Raw genomic sequence first — 6,621 nt, 5'->3', positions numbered from 1 at the left:
AATTAATTTTCGATCCGCGCCTGACCTAGTAATAACATCAATAGTGAAGCAGACTGTACTACTTTATGCAGAATGTTCCTTGGAAATGGCTCGATAAACTAAGTTTTTATGCAAAATATTCACTCATTATTTTTTTTAAAAACATGGTATTGCACACCACAAGCATCAAACATGGCTATGAATTTTTTAAGCAGCCCAATGTTTATATTATCAACCACTCTTCACGTGATTTAAACGAACGATAACTCTGTTCTAAATATCATCGTTTAATTTAAAAAACCGCTAGATGGTGAAATAAGACATACATTTTAAAAGATGTTGATGTTGTAGCATAAATCCAAGTAGGATATGATAAGAAAATCGACCAGTACTTACGGATTTTGAGAATAATATCCGAACACTTATACTTCCGCTCGAAATTTCACAGGAACTGAAGAAATCTCGGTGAAGTCTCGTGAACTTGCATTCGAGCACCTCTAGATTTATTACATACTTAGCAACGATAAAGAAAACATTCCGACACATTCGCAGGGGTGAAAGAACTGAAGAACAATATTAAGCGAGGAATCCGCTAGATATCCAGGGAAACGTGCAGAGCAGTGATACGGAATTTTCGCACACGTGTCTCTAAAGTTATTTTAGTAAAGGGTATAAACATCTGGAGTATATCATTTGAGGTAATCGTTGCCGCGGAAACGGAAATGGAGTGTGTTACATATCCCTGACTTAAAATATTCATTTTTGATATCTCTTGCTGAAAATGATGAAAATAAATTGTATCTGTAACTGTGTCGTTATCATTCTTTTTGCCTTTAGATTTATGACAATTATATTGTTAAACACCCTGTACTACTTCCAATATTGAGTCCAATTGCAAGTTACATGAATTCACCTGTAAGAAAAGTTTAAAAGACATTCGTGTTTATGTTGTTTTCCTGGCGTGAGATAGAGTCGTACTGGTTTTCAGATTCCCCTGACACCGTATTTCCAAGTTCTGTGTAGGTTTCAACATTAGTTGCTGTCCCACTTCGATGGTCTTTAATACCTTTAGAGTTAGATTTCCCGTTCCAAGATTTCTTTCTATTGTCAAAACATTCATTTGAAATATGCCCATGTAAACTCAATGCTGGCTTGCAAAAACATAGCTTGCTTACATTCATAACTTTGTTATCAAATTACTTTTTAAAGTTATTATGACAATATTTTTGAAATATATACACCATATTTTGTAGTGGTGTAAAAATAATAGCTAAACATTTATTTCATGTTGGGCCCAATACATGGTAAAATCATTAATGAAATAATTTGTTTTATATAACACTGCATACTATAAATTCTTTATTTTACGCGAGTACTTAATTCCGCGATTCCGCTATCTTGTATCAAATCGCGAAAATATAAAATCACGAGCACAATTTTTTGTTTAAATTTCCTACACTTCAAAACTGAAAAAATAAAAACAAGATTTTAAAATCCGCGAAGGTTGCTTCTGTCGATTTTATGCGGCTATGAATTTCTCGCGTTAAATTAAGAATCTGCAGTATGACGTCAATATGGGTGTTACTTTTGATTTCCCGTAAGGTTATTTCAGATAAGAAACTCTGAAGATTTGTTATCATAATCGTAAATGTTCTTTATCTAATATCACGTTTTTTTATCCATTTGTTAAAGCTTAAAAATAAATAAAAACCACACATAGTTCGATACAAATCAAACAGATCATAAAAGATTTTCTTTATCATATGTCTGTGAATGATGTTATAAATATAAAACTAAACTTTTGTTAAACATACCTTGTTTTGATGTATCTATAAAAATATATATTCAAAATTGTTGAAACTGTCGAAATCATCACGAATAGAGCCAACGAAATTTGTAAGGACAAAAGTGACTCGGCTGAAATGGAGTGAAATAAGAAAAAATCGTTTGCTAAAATACGACCTTAATATGGATGCGGAAAAAGAGTAATTACAAAAGGGGTGCTATACGGATCAAATCAGCCCTGCATATCGACATCATCCCTAAAAAGACCCTTATCAACTTAGTTTGTGATAATAAGTTACAGAGTGAGAATATACTGTCTATTGAAATAAGAAAAGAAACGTTTAAGGTATTTCCCAAATTCTACAGATTCTACATGTACTTATTGCATTTGACAATAGTTTAAACGAAACTCCTTTCCTACAGTTTACAATAATCAGCAGGTTTGGATATTTAGATATCATATATTTAAAAAAATCTACCAATTAAATAATCACATTTATTTTCCTCCGACAAAGTAGCAGCAGTTGACCCAGTAGCATCCGATCTATTCTCATTTATTGCAGATGTAATTATAAGTTCCACTGATGACACCTCAGAAGTTGTACTTATTAATCGTGTAGTAGACGATGCGGTTGTAGTAGATGTTTCCATTGATGTTGTTTCTGCTGAATGGTTACTTCCACATACTACACTAAGATTTCCATCGAAACCTCCTGAGAGCATGAAAAAATATAATAATAAATCCAAGCCTGTAGAACAAGTACATGCAATTGAAAACTGCTTTCTTTTTAAACATTAATTCATTTTTTTGCAATAGATTGAAAATCAAACTTTGGAACATAGATATTATGATAACAATCATCCTAAAACTAATTTTCATTTAATAAAAGGTCAACTTCAATGTAAAAAGCAGCATAATACATGTATCCATGTTGTGTAAGAGATACATGTTAGAAAAGCGGTAGCTTTTATCATTTTCATACAACATGTAAATATGATTCGCTTGTTTTGACATCGAGCAACATTAAAGAGGAAGTGTGCCGATTAGTTGACTTGTTCAAATGGGGATCATAAGAAAAATCCAGGGCACACCGTGTATACACATCCCAGGCACGCAGCATCGGTAGTGGGCGGGCTACCTCTCCCACTTTTTTCGCAACAGATACTTTTCTTAACTTGACTTATTAAAACCGAGTGAAAAGCTGTCAATGTGACAGCAAACCGGGTTTTCATTTATGTGAACTGTATCCATAATCCATGTCAACCCGTATCCAGTGAAACGGAGTACCCTATATGCAATATTTTGCCCAAAAATGACTAAGTTAAAAAGCTGGTATTTTTTTTTTTTGTTTATAAATTATCGGAAATCAAAATCCTAGCAATATGCACACCTCTGATATATGTACAATTGACCTGCAAATAAACAACTTCCTATCTTGAGAACTGTAGGAGGAGTTATCCGTACAATGAGGGTTCCCTATATGCAATATTTTGCCAAAAAATGACAAAGTTAAAAAGCTGGTATTTTTTCATAAATTATTGGAAATCAAAATCCTAGCAATATGCCCACCTCTGATATATGTACAATTTTTGCAAAAGAACAAATTCCTATCTTGAAAACTGTAGGAGGAGTTATCCGTACAATGAGGGTACCCTTTTGGCAGTCGCCGGCTAACCCAACCCAACCCGCCCCCTCACCATGGATTAGGATTTTCCTTCAAGATTTTGAGAATTCTCACTTTTTTTTAATTGCTTATCAAGATTTTTTGAATGAAGATAATACGTTATTGAATATCCTTTCCTATTTCCTTAATATTATAAAAAAAAAACAAGTTAAAATTTGATTGTTCTATCCTCTGCTTTCAAGCTTACATGCAATCATTTGAATGATACACGCATGTGCATTCGATCCCAAAATAAGATAAAATAATTTAATTTCAAGTGATGAACATGCACTAGATCAAAGAAAAAGACTGAAATTTCTTTTTAAATAATAAACGTTCTGTTTTATTAATTTATGATCAGGAGCGAAAATTAAAATTCGTTTTTTAAAACATAGCCTCATCGATCCATGCATGCTTTCATTGAATAATTTTGTTTAGTCAGGCAAGCTCTTTGGAAAGCTATTACTTGTCTAATACACAAGATTCGCATCCGTACTCTTACATGAATATGAACGTGTTTGAGTTTTTATAGCCGTAAATACATTGTACACTGTTTTAATTTTATGTTATAAAAGTTTGTTCATTTTGTATTTACATGTATATAAATATTGAACATTGGAGAGTAAATAAAAAAGTCGTTCTAAAATTAATAAAAGCAATATTACTCAAAATCGGAAATACTCGTCCGTCATATTTAATTGGTTGGTTTGTAAGTCTTAAATGTTTAAAAAACTGTACAAATAATGTTTTCAATCAGCAACCCCACCCCCCCCCCCCCACCCCCCCAAAAAAACCACACACACAAATATTAAAACCTTTAAATAATGATCATCCCTCGCACATGTCCGGGGAGATCCCGCGCAAGTGGACATCTTCTACATGTAACTTATCACGCGTGCATGTTTGGTATTTTGTACGAACGCAACTACTTTATTATGTTTTCAACTATCATGATATTGGTTTAAGGTGAAGAGATAAATTTATTTTACTCGTACAATTGATTTAGCCTTGATTTATAGGACAGCGTACAAGGTAATTTAAAAATCAAATCAAATTATGATCAAAGTTCAATGTTACACTGTTGCAGTAGGTGCTGGCACGATAAAAGAATGCCCTGAATTGAGGCATTCGGTGATTATTTTAAAAAATATTCAAATGAGTTTTGAAACAAGTTTTTTTTTAAATTCTATCGGTCACATATTTATAACTTCTGTAGTGTTTCTACATGGTCGTTCGTTTCATTGTGAAAACGAACTTATTTCTGTGTTGCCCTCCCACCGCCCCGCTGCCAAGTGCTCTTTTTTTTTTAAATTCCAGATCTGTCGAAAATCATTTGATAGTGACTTCTTCTTATGTGTATCATTTTCTCCTGAACGTGTTTCTCTTTCCCATCCGTTTTTAGCTCACCTGAGCCAAAGGCTGAAGTGAGCTTTTCTGATCACAATTTGTTCGCTGTCTGTATTTGTCGTAAACTTTTCACATTTTCATCTTCTTCTCAAAAACCACTGGGCAGATTTCAACCAAATTTAGCACAAAGCACCACTAGGTGAATGGGATTCAGGTTTGTTCAAATGAGGGGCCACGCCCTCTTTAAAGGGGAGATAATTGAGAATTATTGAAAATTTGTTGGTATTTTTCAAAAATCATCTCAATAACTATTCGGCCTGAAAAGCTTAAACTTGTATGGAGGCATCCTCAGGTAGTGTAGATTTAAATTTGTTCAAATCATGGTCCCCGGGGGGTAGGGAGGGGCCAGAAGAGGGGGGTCAAGTTTTACATAGTAATATCTAGAGAAAATCTTTAAAAATCTTCTTCTAAAAACTACTAGGCCAGGAAAGCTCAAATTAAAATGGAAGCAGCCTCAGATAGTGTAGATTCAAGTTTGTTCAAATCATGGTCCTTGTGGATAGGGTGGGGCTACAATAGGGGGATCAAGTTTTACATAGGAATATATAGGGAACATCTTTAAAAATCTTCTTCTCAAAAACTATTAGGCAAGAAAAGCTCAAATTAAAATGGAAGCATCCCCAGGTAGTGTAGATTCAAGTCTGTTCAAATCATGGTCCCCGGGGGTAGGGTGGGGCCACAATGGGGGGATCAAGTTTTACATAGGAACATATAGAGAAAATATTTAAAAATCTTCTTCTCAAAAACTATTAGGCCAGGAAAGCTCATATTTGAGTGGAAGCATCCTCAGATAGTGAAGATTCAAATTTGTTCAAATCATGGTCCGCGAGGATAGGGTGGGGCCACAATTGGGGGATAAATTTGTATACAGGAATATATAGAGAAAATCTTTTAAAAAATTCTTTTAAAAACTATTTAGCCAAGAAAGCTCAAATTGGCGTGTAACTATCCTCAGATAATGTAGATTCAAGTTTGTTTAAATAATAGTCCAGGGGTAGGGTGGGGCCACAATTGGGGATGAATTTTTACATAGGAATATATAGAGAAAATCTTTAAAAATCTTCTTTTTAAAGACTATTTGGCCAGAAAAGCTTAAACTTGTGTAGAGGCATCCTCGGGTAGTTTGCAAGTTTGCAAAATCACAGTCCCTAGTGGTAGGGTGGGGCCGTGATGGAGGTTTCAATTTTTACATAGGATTATATAGAGAAAATCTTTAAAAATATTCTGGGAAAGTTTTCGGTCCAAAACTCAGTACTTAGTGTGAAAGCACAGGTTATGCATATTTAAGTTTGATGAAACCATGTTTCCCTAGAGAAAAGTGGGGCCACGAAATGGGGGGGGGGGGTGGTATATAGGAATAGAGAAAAATCTTCTTACAGGTACAACAACAAAAGGGGCTTGGTATTTACCACACAAAAAAAAGAGGTGGATAAAAATTGGCAGATTTTCATTTTTTTTTTTCACCAAGATCTACTGTAATACTTAGTTGTCAAGATATTTTGATACTGTAATGCTAATTTGATCAGAATTAAGGCAATTGTTGCTCAGGTGAGCGATGTGGCCCTGGGCCTCTTGTTTTTATTCGGTCAGTCTTTGTAAATTTCATCTTTCTTTACTGCGTAAATTCAATCGTCACGTGCTACCGAAAAACAGCTCAGAACATATATACATATATTTACATTATCCAGTGTCTTTGTCTGTGATAACACTACGTATCGATTTTGTACTATATAACCCATAATACAAATGACGCCAAATTGAGGCGCCAGCGGGGTTTGCTTATTTA

At 34.2% G+C, this 6,621-nt stretch overlaps 1 long non-coding RNA gene across 1 annotated transcript; it reads right to left on the bottom strand.

Annotated features, from left to right (window-relative positions):
* Positions 1–713: 713 nt before the first annotated feature.
* On the bottom strand, positions 714–2,464 carry LOC136271169 (uncharacterized). The gene is made up of 3 exons (XR_010709029.1): positions 2,259–2,464; positions 1,794–1,896; positions 714–1,080 (listed from the first exon to the last, which is right to left on the bottom strand). It is a non-coding gene; the product is annotated as an uncharacterized lncRNA (long non-coding RNA).
* Positions 2,465–6,621: the final 4,157 nt, after the last annotated feature.

The sequence above is a fragment of the Magallana gigas genome, chromosome 9 (assembly GCF_963853765.1).
Source record: "Magallana gigas chromosome 9, xbMagGiga1.1, whole genome shotgun sequence".
NCBI lineage: Eukaryota > Metazoa > Mollusca > Bivalvia > Ostreida > Ostreidae > Magallana > Magallana gigas.
The sequence above is the reverse complement of the archived record's forward strand: the minus strand, read 5'-3'. Positions and strand labels throughout refer to the sequence as shown.